Raw genomic sequence first — 13,731 nt, forward strand, 5'->3', positions numbered from 1 at the left:
GTACTCTAGGCTTGTTCTCATCACAAATGAGATTGCCGGCTTAGGGAGTGAAGAGATGACCGATAGATTCATCATCAAGAAGATTCTAAGAGCCTTGGATGGAAAATATGATACCATGTGCACATTGATCCAAATGATGCCCAATTACAAAGATCTCAAGCCAACGGAGGTAATTGGAAGAATTGTTGCGCATGAGATGTCACTTAAAGATAAAGAGGAAGTTCACAACAAATCAAGTGGTGCCAACAAAGCCTCATGTGAAGCCCCTACATCATCAAGTGAGAAACAAAACTTCAATGAAGAATTGATCTTAATGGTGAAAAACTTCAACAAGTTCTACAAGAGTAGAAGCAAAGATAGAAGCTCCAAGTCAAGGTCCTACAATGACAAAAGATCTTCTAGTCGAGAGCGAAACTGCTACAATTGTGGAAGACCCGGACACTATTCCAATGAGTGTACGGCTCCCTACAAGAGAAGAGAAGACTCTCCAAAAAGAAGAAGCAAAAGAGAAGAATCACCACCAAGAGAGAGAAGGAGTAGAGATGATCGTTATGAACGAAGACACTCACGGAGAAGCAAGGATTCGGAAACGAAGGAAAAATCATCAAGGAGCTACACAAAACGAAGACATCAAGCTCATGTTGGTGAATGGGTATCCGGCTCCGACTCCGACAACCACTTCGAGAGAAGTTATCACTCCGATTCCGAATATACTCAAGATGAAGGTGTTGCCGGTCTAGCACTTGTGTCAACCAACTCCTACGACATATTTGACTCACCAAATGAAGTAATTGGAAGATGCTTCATGGCCAAAGGTCCTAAGGTAACACACCCCGAGTATGTTGATTTTAATAGTGATGAAGATGACTTGTTAGGTGATGATGATTTACTTGTTGACAACTCTAGTGATGAATACTATGATGAAACGTCAATTAATCATGCTAATCAAGATAAAACGAATGACAATGATAAGGAGAAGATTGAGTCTCTAACTAAAGAACTAAACACTCTTAAGTTAGCTCATGAAACTATCTTCGAAGATCATCGAGAACTTTTAAGAGCTCATGAGAAGTTACGCTTTGAAAAGCTCAATCTTGAGCAAGAGCATGAGTTTTTAAAGGCAATCAATGATGATCTCCGCAAGAAAAGTTCTTCTTACATTGCCAAGCATTTACTCTTATCCACTTACATGCCTCAAGTCAAGTCTAGTAACAAGAACAAGAAAGATTCTTCCTCTAGTAGTAACAATGATCATGCTAAATCCAATATTGTTGCTTCTAGTAGTTCTCTTGATTCCACTAATGATTCTCTTAGCCAAGTTACACTTGAGCAAGAAAATAGCTTATTGAAGGGAATTATAGAGAAAGGAGTGTACAAAAGCCTTGCCGGGAGTAAGCAATTCGAGGAAATTGTGCGCAAGCAAGGAAGGCACCGGAAGAATCAAGGTGTTGGTCTTGAACGAAAGTTCAATGCCAATGGAGTTGAGTGGGAAGAAGATCAATACCCCAAGACAAAGTTTGTTCCTCAACAAGAGAAGTATGATCCTACTTCCTTCAAGGGGACACAAGCTCAAGATGATCTTCCACCACAAGACTACAAGCAAAAAGGCAAGGACAAGCTTCAAGAGGAAATTAATGCATTTGAAGAAGCTCCTAAGACCTTAGTCAAGTGGATTCCCAAGACCACTTCAAGTTCCACTTCATCAAGTACGACTACAACTCCAAGGATTCCCATCAAGATGGTGTGGATCCAAAAGAAGAAGAACTAGAGAGTTCTTGAGGGTGACTCCGCCAACATACTTCACTCTTATTATTTTGGCAAGAACAAGTGCAATCAACTTCCACATCTTGCACTAGTTCAAGGAGTCACAAACCCTCTTGTTGGTAAGACAAGGGACAAGGTAACCTAAAAGTTTTCATGGACATCATCTTGTGTGTGCATCACTCTATGTCTATGGATATCCTTGTTTGTTCCTTGTGGGACTAACCCATGTAGGTATTGAAAGTGCAATTCACTCAAATGGATAGCTCCAAGTGATCTACATCAACATTGAGCATCCACATCTTCAACATCTACATGAAGTCATCATCGACAAAACCCAAGGTTAGTTCATCCCTCTTAGGGGGGATATCACATCTAGGGGGAGCTTTACTCTAAGACTTGAGCTAAAGAAACTCTAAAGATGTGAACACAACAATGCTTTATGTAAAAGTGGTAACCCCACTTGAGCTTAAACGATGAGTATGACCTATGATCAAGTGTTCTCACTTTACTCCTAAGTCAATATACTCATATATAGATGACCTAGTCATCGCCAATTGCTTGATAGATGCTAGAATTGGTTGTGCATGCTTTGTCACATATTTCAATTGCCATTTTATTGTGTGAGCATGTTGGTTGCATATTTTACTCATTGAGGACATCCACTTGTTGTTTTGATTGTTTGGTTTTATTTCCTTTTGCCAAGTGGATGGACAAGAATGCCTAAGAACCTCCTCTAGCTATCTATGCTTTTCTCGTCTCAAACTCTATTCATGCTACATCACAAAATTTGATCAAGTCAGATTCGAACCACTCTGTGTGAGGAGCACTCGGAGTCCCTGATTCGTCATATACTTAAACTTCCAAAACCTCTTTGTGATTCTCGGTCTGACCAATATCCTACTTTCGGTCCTACCGAGATCATTAAGTTGATCTGAATTTTCGATCTCGGTGCAACCGATTTGAACCATTCAGTCACACCGAGTTGCAATAACTGTATACAGTTTTGCATCTTGGTGCCACCGAGTTGTTCCACTCGGTCACACCGACAGGGTCGGGCTATATATGGGCACGGGCAAAAATTTGGAAATTTCTCCAAACCCCTTCGCCCGCGCGATAGCTCGCTCTGCCAACGTGGTCTCCGGATCGTCTCCTCGCTGACAGCCGCCTCCAGTCGCTGGTCTCCATCGCCGTCAACGGAATTCAACCCCGCCATTGCCGCCGTAGCGAGTCTCCGCCGAACTAGGGTATGGACTCGATCTTTGTGCTATCCCCAATCTAACTCCTAGCACATTGTGATCTTATTGTTTCTAGCCACGATTGAAACACTCCTATCCAGTCAATGCGTTCGTAGAATAGGATTGATTCGAAAATTTTAGGGTTAGGTTTCCGCCGAAACCATCTTGGACCCACCGAGTTGAAAAAGTCGGTCCCACCGATTTGGCTCATGCCATTGCACAAGTGAGACTCGGTCTGACCGAGAATTACTAATCGGTGTGACCGATTTTGGAACTTTGTGAAACCCTAGCAGTCTCGGTGCCACCGAACTATGACTCGGTCTGACCGAGTTCGCTAGTTTAGGTTCCAAAACTGCTTCGGTATCACCGAGTTTAAAAATCGGTAGATCCGAAATGATTTCTGTGGGAAACTAAAACTAAGATTTTGAATCATTCTTTTGCAAAAATCCCTGCATTTTGTGATGCTCATCCACTCTACCTCATCTATAAACTGTTCACAGGGTCAGCAGTCAGCTTGTTCATCATGTCAGATCAGAGTGATAGCCAAAACCTGTCAGAGCAGCAAATGCACATGAGTGAGGGCACTAGTCCCTCCAGTTCCTCAGATGAAGGCAGCAGGAGCACTCCTAGTAACTTGCCAAAAGCTGCCACCAGACAAAGGAAGAAAAGAACCTCAGAATCAGAGGATGAGGACTATGTGGCAGAAGAAGAAGCCACTTCCAAGAAAGTTGTGCTCAAGAAGGAATATGGCTCAGCTCAAAGCACAAAGCCAGGATTGAAAATTAAAAGGCCAGCAGGAAGGCAGCCTATGCCAAAGGCCAGAGCATCTACTCAAGTCCCTTTGGGATCTGAACCCAAAGAGGTTGCTGCAGAAGGGAAGAAGAGGAAGGAGAGGATCAAAAAGATCACTGCTAGAGTGCTTGGGAGATCCTCAATCATGAGAGATTCTGAAGAGGAAGAGGAAGAAGAGGTTGTTGCACCAGCACCCAAGGCACAAAAGCTAATGGGTGATGCTATAAAGTCAGGGGCTGCAACATCAAAGCCCAAAGAAGCACCCAAAGCAGCCTCCAAGCCCAAGAGTGCACCTAAGAGGAATACCAGGAGCATACCAGCTGCTGAAAAGAACAAGGCCCCAGTGCCTGACACTGCAGAAGAAGAGGAAGGCCAAGTTCTCAGGAAGCTAAAGCCCAAGATCCCAGACCACAATGATGCTCATCCTGTGGCTGAGGACATGAAGATCAGAAGAGACTCAGGGCTGAGAAAGTGGAGAGCAAAAGATCCATATGCTACAAGAAGAAGAACTGCTGTTGACTATAGGTTCCACACTAAGGAACAGCAGGACTTCTATGAGACAGTCTTGTTGGATAAGAAGCCCATTGTTTGTGACATGAGATGGGTAGATTGGCAGTTCATCAAGGACAATGAAGAGCACTATCCTGGAGTGCAAGACAGCTTCAAGGCTTGTGGAGTAGCAGACTTTGTTGGGAAGAAGCTCACAAAGTGGAATGAAGAGCTGATCATGCAGTTCTACTCCACAGCACACTTCTATCCAGATGGAAGGATTGTGTGGATGTCTAAAGGTACGAGGTACCAATCAACAGTTGCTGAGTGGGCACAGCTCATCAATGCCCCAGAGGATCATGAGGATGACTTAGACATATATGCCAAGAAGAAGATGGACCACAACTCTATGTCCAACATGTACAAGGAGATTCCAAACAAGGCACTTGATACTTTCAAGTTTGGGTCTGTACATTATCTTCTGTCAGGGTTGCCAACTATCAATTGGATTTTGAAGCACAGTCTATTGCCCAAGTCAGGTGATCACAAGATGATCAGAGGCCATGCAATCAACTTGCTTCATATCTTTGATGTGCCACAGAAATTCAAAGTCATGAGCCTCAGGGTAGAGACCATCAAGAGAACTGCAGCAGATCAGAAGAGGAGCTGTGGTTATGCCCCTCAGATCCAGGAGCTGATTAACTCCAAGATGGGCACAGGCATATACCTATTGGACAAGGAACATTTGCCTATTCATCCAGATTTTGAAGATAATGAAGTTGTGATGAACAAGGATGATCCATCATTAGTTCATGCTCAAGCACAGAAGGAGAAGGCAAGGAAGGAGAAAGCTGCCAAGATGCCAACTCAAGAGGAGGCACCTGAGTATTTCCTGAAAAACAAGCAAGAGCAGCTTAGTTACTTGATTGCATCCACACTGAGGATTGAGAAAGGACTGGCCACCCTCACTCAGAATCAGGTGAGCTTAGAGAGGATCATAGAACAAAAGTTCTATGACATGGATGTCAAAGTAACAGAGATTCAGTCTGTAGTGGAGCAACTTCAAGATGACATGCAGGAGAGGAGAGGGAAGACTACAACTGATGCATTTGCCAGAGTGCCACGAGCTCAGAGGTCGACTGCAGTGCCAGTTCCTGACACCAGAGCCACCACCTCAGCTCCAGCCATAGCACCAGCCCAACCAGCTCCAGCATCTACTTCAGCTCCAGCTCCAACCACGTCTACAGAAGCCTTCATCCTTGGAGTGATCCAGAATCCACCACCACCAGAAGATCAAGCCTGAGAGTCGATCTAGCACTATGCATTTTCTAGGAACTTTTTGGTAACTTGTTGCCAAAGGGGGAGAAAAATGTATAGATCATAGGTTTCGAGAGAGAGAGTGTTGCTTTTATTCTCTCTTGCTTTATTTGGTGGTTTTTCAAACTTTGTTTGCTTTTGGTTGAGATACTTTGATATGCTTGTGAGACATTGATGATCATGTGTTTGATCATAAGCTACACTTATGCATGCTTGATATATCTTATCTATCTTATGTGATCATTCACTTTCTTTGGTGATGAGTGCATGTATTTCATTCTTATCTTTTTGAGCGCTCCACCAAGATGTATGTGACATGGAAGAGTAACCCATGACTCTAACTCTTTGTGCATTTGCAGTCCAAAGCAAATTTTAAATATGCACAAATTTAGGGGGAGCTCTTACTTATCACATACTTCTCAAAGCAATGATATATTTCATTCTTATTATTATTTGTCGAAGCTTTGATCTATATGTTGTCATCAATTACCAAAAAGAGGGAGATTGAAAGTGCAACTATCCCTAGGTGGTTTTGGTAATTCATAACAACATATAGCTCATTGAGCTAATGCTATTCCAAGATGATCATTTCAGGAAAGCTCAATGATTGGCATGGCATGGATGGTGAAAGTGGAACCCTCAAAATGCTCAGGACAAAGGATTGGCTCTAGCTCATATGCTCAAGACTCTTCATTTCACATTTTAGTGGTCCAAGATCACATTGAGTCCATAGGAAAAGCCAATACTATCAAGGAGGGATGAGGTGTTGCTTAATGAGCCTCTTGCTTCATGTGCTTAATGATATGCTCCAAAATCCTTAGCTACTTTCCCATATCCACATTTGACCTAAACCCAAAGCTAAACTCGGCCCTACCAATTCTTTCAACCCGACGCCACCGAGTTTCACTTGTCATAGCCATTGCCAAACCCTAAGCAAATCGGTTCTACCGATAGGGATCTCGGTCTCACCGAGATGGGATTGCAATTTCTCTGTTTCCTTTTCGTAACTTTTCGGTCTCACCAAAAGAGCGGATCGGTCCCACCGAGATTGCAATGTAAACTCACTGTTTCCTTTTCGTAACATTTCGGTCTCACCGAGAAGAGCGAATCGGTCCCACCAAGTTTGCCTGACCAACCCTCTGGTTAGCTTATTACCAAATCGGTCTCACCGAGTTTGTGTAATCGGTCTCACCGAGATTACGTTATGCCCTAACCCTAACCATATCGGTCCTACCAGTTGCATGTCAGTCCCACCGAAAATCTCTAACGGTCACTAGGTTTACTATTTCGGTCCGACCGAGTTTGTTGATTCGGTCCCACCGAGATTGGTAAATTGTGTGTAACGGTTGGATTTTGTGTGGAGGCTATATATACCCCTCCACCTCCTCTTCACTCATGAAGAGAGCCATCAGAACACATCTACACTTCCAACTCATATGTTCTGAGAGAGAACCACCTACTCATGTGTTGAGGCCAAGATATTCCATTCCTACCACATGAATCTTGATCTCTAGCCTTCCCCAAGTTGCTTTCCACTCAAATCTTCTTTCCACCAAATCCAAATCCTGTGAGAGAGAATTGAGTGTTGGGGAGACTATCATTTGAAGCACAAGAGCAAGGAGTTCATCATCAACACACCATTTGTTACTTCTTGGAGAGTGGTGTCTCCTAGATTGGCTAGGTGTCACTTGGGAGCCTCCGACAAGATTGTGGAGTTGAACCAAGGAGTTTGTAAGGGCAAGGAGATCGCCTACTTCGTGAAGATCTACTGCTAGTGAGGCAAGTCCTTCGTGGGCGATGGCCATGGTGGGATAGACAAGGTTGCTTCTTCGTGGACCCTTAGTGGGTGGAGCCCTCCGTGGACTCGCGCAACCGTTACCCTTCGTGGGTTGAAGTCTCCATCAACGTGGATGTAGGATAGCGCCACCTATCCGAACCACGGGAAAAACATCCGTGTCTCCAATTGCGTTTGAATTCTCCAAACCCTTCCCTTTACATTCTTGCAAGTTGCATGCTTTACTTTCCGCTGCCAATATACTCTTTGCATGCTTGCTTGAATTGTGTGATGATTGCTTGACTTGTCCTAAAATAGCTAAAATCTGCCAAGAACTAAAATTGGGAAAAGTTTAAGTTTTTATTTGGTCAAGTAGTCTAATCACCCCCCTCTAGACATACTTTCGATCCTACAGAATGACATGCTCCGCAACGAGCACCAAAGGCTGGTGGAGGAATCCGTGGATGTTCTCAAGCAGCATCTTGAGGACACGAAAGAGCTCATCGCCGCTCGCCGCGGAGACTAGTTCCCGCGGCCTGCAGCAACGCATCAAGGAAGTAGAGACCAGCGAGCCAGATCCTTGTCTTCCTTCTTCTTTTTCCCTTGTGTATTTCAGTCGTAGCCGCATGTGGATTTTTTAATTATCTTTCTAATTATGTAAGACAATTAATTGTCCTTATCTTTCTGTGGAAGATCAATGTTGCGAGGCTGGAATGAAGAAAACTCTTATTGTGGCGACCCTGGCGCTGTTGTTCTTCTAGTTGCTACTAGGCTTCCTTCAGTTTCCTGGTTTCTTTTGATGTAATAATCGGTTTAGGTTGTGGATTGTATCGTCGGTCGTGAAATGTTGGGTTCTAGCACGGATGTTTGGCCTTTGTTGGCCACTTGGGATGTTGCGATTTCAATCTGGTAGCCTTTAGTCCTTCGTGTTAGGCTGGAGTTGTGCTGAACTTCTTGTGAATTGTGGTGGTTTTCAGTAATGAAAATCGGAAGGGGCAAGCCCTTCTTTTATCAAAAAAAATTAATCGTCCTTATATATTCATCAGTCTTGCTATAAGTCGCAGTAGATGCTATATAGGTCCGTCGGATCTTACATGAAGATCTGTGCTTTCAGATTTTCTTTTTTCTCTCTTAAATCTCAGTCGAGTGAGACATAGCCACGCCATTAAACAGAGGCTCAAGCGCCATTAATGGAGACCTTGGGAGAGAGGTGGACGGTAGATGGAGGTCAAAGGGCTCTCCTCCCGATAAGCACGCGCAGGGGTCTGACCGCACGCCTCTCGTACTCAAATAGCTACCCTGCACGACGCCTCCTAGCTAATAAAAAATGGGGACGCGTGGCGGCACGTAAATGGTACTAGTAAGTAGAACGCCCACGGTTTCAATAATACTTGTGTTTCCGATTGTAACGTGAGAGCACTTGTTCCAAAGTGACTTTGTTGATTGTTAATGTGTGCGCCTTCGCAAATCGGACTGCAAATTTACCACAGCATGTTGGTGCCATGTCATGGCAACAAGCCAAGTTTCATTATTTTCATGCGCGTTTTGGATTTACAGGAATTAAAAAACTAAGTTTCTCAATGTTTCCAACCCAGCCACGACGCCCAGAATTTTGAATTTCATTCCCATTTCTTGCATGGAACCTAGAAATTTACCCGAGGACACACATGTGATTTTTCAACCAACTTTGGTGCACTGGAACATGTGCTTGTATTTCAAATTTGAATTATGCACACAAAGGTGACACGTTCCCTCCGAGAACCACGAGCCTTCTTGAGAGAAGCTCCGATTTGCAAGAAGCTTATACCAAAATTTGTTCCTATTCGGCCAATTTTTTTTACCACGGCATGGTACTGCCATGACATGACACCATGCCAAGTTTCATGATTTTAAAACCAAGTTTCTCAATGTTCTCGACTGAGCCACGATGCCCAGATGTTTGAATTTTATTCTCATTTTTTGCATGGGACCTACTCCCTCCTTCCATCTATATAGGGCCTAATGTGTTTTTCAAGACAACCTTTGACTATTGACAAGATTAATAGCACATGAGATGTATACTATGAAAATTATATTATTGGAAGCTCCTTTGACATACAAATTTGAAGGTATGCTTTGTGTAAGTTGCATGTCATATATTATTGCTCTAAAGTTTGGTCAAAGTTAGCCTCGAAAAACGCATTAGGGCCTATATAGATGGAAAGGAGGGAGTAGAAATTCACCCGAGGACACAAATGTGATTTTTCAACCAACTTTGGTGCACGGGAGCATGTGCTTGTAGTTCAAATTTGAATTATGCACACTAAATGACCAAAAACTCAATTAATGTGTAAATAAGGCCAAACGAAGCCGGAATAATTCTAAAATTTAACAGGGCACTCATGTAGTTCTATGTTGCCTTTGTAAATAAACTCAAGGGGGACAACGTATATCGTTTCGCACTCAAAGGTGGCACGTTCCCTCTCAGAACCACGAGCCTTCTTGAGAGAAGCTTCGGTTTGCAAGAAGCTTATACCAAAATCTGTTCCTATTCGGCCAATTTTTTTACCCCAACATGGTAGTACCATGACATGACATCCATGCCAAGTTTCATGATTTTCAGACGTGTTTTGGATTTACAAGAATTTTAAAACCAAGTTTCTCAATGTTCTCGGCCGAGCCACGATGCCCAGATGTTTTAATTTTATTCTCATTTCTTGCATGGGACCTAGAAATTCACCCAAGGACACAAATGTCATTTTTCAACCAACTTTGGTGCACGAGAGCATGTGCTTGTAGTTCAAATTTGACTTATGCACATTAAATGACTAGAAACTCAATTAATGTATAAAAAACAACAAACGAACCCAGAATAATTCCAAAATTTAATAGGGCACTAATGTAGTTCCATGTTGCCTTTGTTAAGAAACTCAAGGGGGGCAGCGTATATCGTTTCACACTCAAAGGTGGCACGTTCCCTCTTAGAACCACGAGCTTCCAAATCGGCCCAATTTTTTACCACAACATGTTAGTGCCATGACATGACACCATGCCAAGTTTCATGATTTCCAAGCAAGTTTTGGATTTACATGAATTTAAAATCAAAGTTTCTCGATGTTCTCGGCCGAGTCATGATGCCCAGATGTTTGAATTTCATTCTCATTTCTTCCATGGGACCTGGAAATTCAACCAAGGACACACATGTGATTTTTTAACCCACTTTGGTGCACCGGAGCATGTGCATGCAATTCATACTTAGATTATGCACATTAAAAGTCCAGAAACTCAATTAATGTATAAAAAGGCCAAATGAACCCGAAATAATTCCAAAATTTAACAGGGCACTCATATAGTTCTATGTTGCCTCTGTAAATAAAATCAGGGGGGAGGCAGCGTATATCGTTTCGCACATAAAGGTGACACGTTCCCTCTCGGAACCACGAGGCTTGTTGAGAGAATCTCCGGTTTTGCAAGAGGCTTATACCAAAACTTGTCCCAATTCAGCCAAAAATTATACATATGAAAATAGGGTTTAGATTATCCCAAACATCTCGCTACCTAGACCAATAATGTACTATGATTTGAATTCAACATAAAATGGATACAAATATTTGAATTGGAGAGCGTATGGTACATGTAGTTCATAGTGAAATATGATTACTGCTATATGTATGTTTTTTGTTATCAAGATAATATTTAAATTATTGTATAACTTGACAACAATCGTATTCAAATAAGGAAAATTAATTCAAATTTAGTCCATATGGTAGATGACAATATATATGTTCACATGGTGGAGTAAAATGTTCATATATGATGGAAGATTAAAATGTACGACTACATCAATTATAAACCGCAAGGTCACCTAACGATATATTCGAATTCAACATAACATGGATTCAAAAATTGAAATTCGAGATCATGGCATCTGTAATCATATAAAAAGGGACATTACTCTTTCTTTGGTGGGAATTGATTTGTTTTTTGTTGTTGTTGAGGGAAGTGCGGATCGATTTGGTACTGTGCAGGGTAATCTTGTTCTCCCGATTTTTTTACATTTTTCTTGTAGTTTTTTCAATGGCATCTATAGCAATATAGTAAAAGGGGACATGACTCTCTTGTGTCTTGTATGAATTGTTTTTTTACACGTTAAGTTTGTTCTGCCGAACAAGGAATCCGCACCTTGTTATCCTGAAATTTTCAAGCTCGAGTATCTTTTGTCTCACCTGCTTTGAAACTCCCGCTTCTTCAACCCGCGCCGCGCCTTGTTATCCCGAAATTTCGACATGCGCGAGAACTCCCTCCTCATCTGAAATCGCTCCCGCAGCCCAGACACGCGAAATCCCCCTTCTACCCCTCAGCCGGAAATGAAGCTCCACACTGCGGTGTCAAAACCGGTGGGGGTACGCTGGTAACTTACCCTACATTTCGGACAAGCGCGTCCCTAAGGTTGGCTCCCCCTCCCCCTTCGCCCCCCCCATTCGTACACCGAGGCTGCCAAAACCCGCGAAACACCACGCTCCTCCGTCGGCCTCCCGACCGCCGCCAAGCCAGAGACTCTTCCCCGACTACGTCGTCCACCGCAACTGCTCGCCATCCCTCATCCACCGCACCGGATGAGGATCCGTTGTCGATCTCATCGTCCCGCTGGATCAGCCTCCCCGTCCTCCACCTCCAACGAGCTGCCCCGACGTTCGCCTCGTTTATCGCGCCACCTCAATCCCCACAGCGCCATCTTGACCTGCCCCACCGGAACCGCAGCACCCTCACCAATTCCTCTGATGAAGCCGAGGCCAACTCGGCGCCACCAAGGAGGTTCTGCACTCACCGCTGCATTTTATCTTTTATTCGATCTCACGGGGCTGCCGGTGCTCGATACCGAGCAGACATGGCGTGTCTCCATCGACGGCGCCGTCGCCGGCCACATCATCCACGGCGTCTCTCCCCCATGTCGTTGCTTCCTCAGCGGCGACTTCCACAACGGCACTAGCTGCAGCTGCTCCGACTCCCGCTCGCGTTGTGGCTCTGTTCTTGCTGTCGGTCGCACTGCTGCACTGCTCCTGCTTTCGTTCGTGTTGCTGCTCTGCTCTTGCTCTCGCTTGCACTGCTGCTGCTGCTGCACGACCTCCAACAGCTACAGGAGTTGCTGCTTTAGCACTCACTCGCGGTGCTACTGCACGACTTGCTCTCTGCTAGTACGTTCCCTGCTCGAGCGTCTGCTGATTTAGATCACTGCTTCTCTGCTACTAGTGCTCGAACGCCCTAAACATCTATTGCAATGCTCTGTTACTAGTTCAATCAGTTTCGACAGTAAAATTTAATTTCGACTATGAAGTTCATTTTCTTCAGTTAAGTTCAGAGTGAACAGTACTTACAGCATCTGGCGGAGTGGCCGTGGCGCGGCTGATGCGTTTTACATCTAGCACTTTTTGGTGATGTATTTTACATCATCTATTGCAGATGATATTAGGGTCCCACTTCAGATTAACGTTGTCTGTCTTGTCATGCTTCAGCCTCGTCACCGTACACCTTAGAGGAGCTGCTCCAACGACGGAACCATCCATCACAGCGGAGCAGTACCCTCGACGCCATTTCCAGAGGCCTCGGATCTTCTTCCCCGCCTCCGACAGTCACACCAGCATCATCACCATCCTCCACGTCCAACCCAATGATGCTGAGGTCCACAAGGCTATGCCAAAGAGGTTGTACACTCGTAGCATCACTTTGTTTCTCCATTCCTCTGTTCTTCCAATGTACACAAGGCTATGCCCAGGTTAACTGAAATCCTATGTTTCCAAATGCTCTGTTTTGCACGTGCATTCCTATCCTATTCCTGTGTTTTTCATGTCCTTGCGTTTATAGAATCCTCTAATTCTAAGGAGGCCTTGCAGATTTACTTCATTTTCAGATAGGCGTCAAAGAAAACTCTGTGTGTTATGTCCTGCTCCTGTCGTGCCGTCATCCACCCACCTGAGGTGCACCATCGACACAAGCGTTCACTGCAGCAGAGATCCCCCCTGCAGACTTCCTTTCACTGCCTTAGATCATCTTCCCCGTTGCCGGTAGCCACGCCAACTGCATTACCATCATCGACTGAGCAGATGAACCTGAGGCCTACACAGTTCCGGAAGAGAGGTCGCAGTCTTTCGTGTTTGCTTACGTTATACATCGGTTATTATTACCTGCTACTTTATCGTTCAATCTTAAGTTTTGAATTTCCCATGGGTCTCGTATCAAGCCAGCAACGAATAGTATCTGTCTACTATCTGGTTCATCTGGGGTCTTCTATGTGGTTCATGTTGGGTGGGCAACACACAATAGATGATCCATTGTCTATATTTTTAAACTGAAGCTATAATCTACCTGCTATCATTAGTTTTG

Source organism: Triticum urartu, chromosome 7 (assembly GCF_003073215.2).
Source record: "Triticum urartu cultivar G1812 chromosome 7, Tu2.1, whole genome shotgun sequence".
Classification (NCBI taxonomy): domain Eukaryota; kingdom Viridiplantae; phylum Streptophyta; class Magnoliopsida; order Poales; family Poaceae; genus Triticum; species Triticum urartu.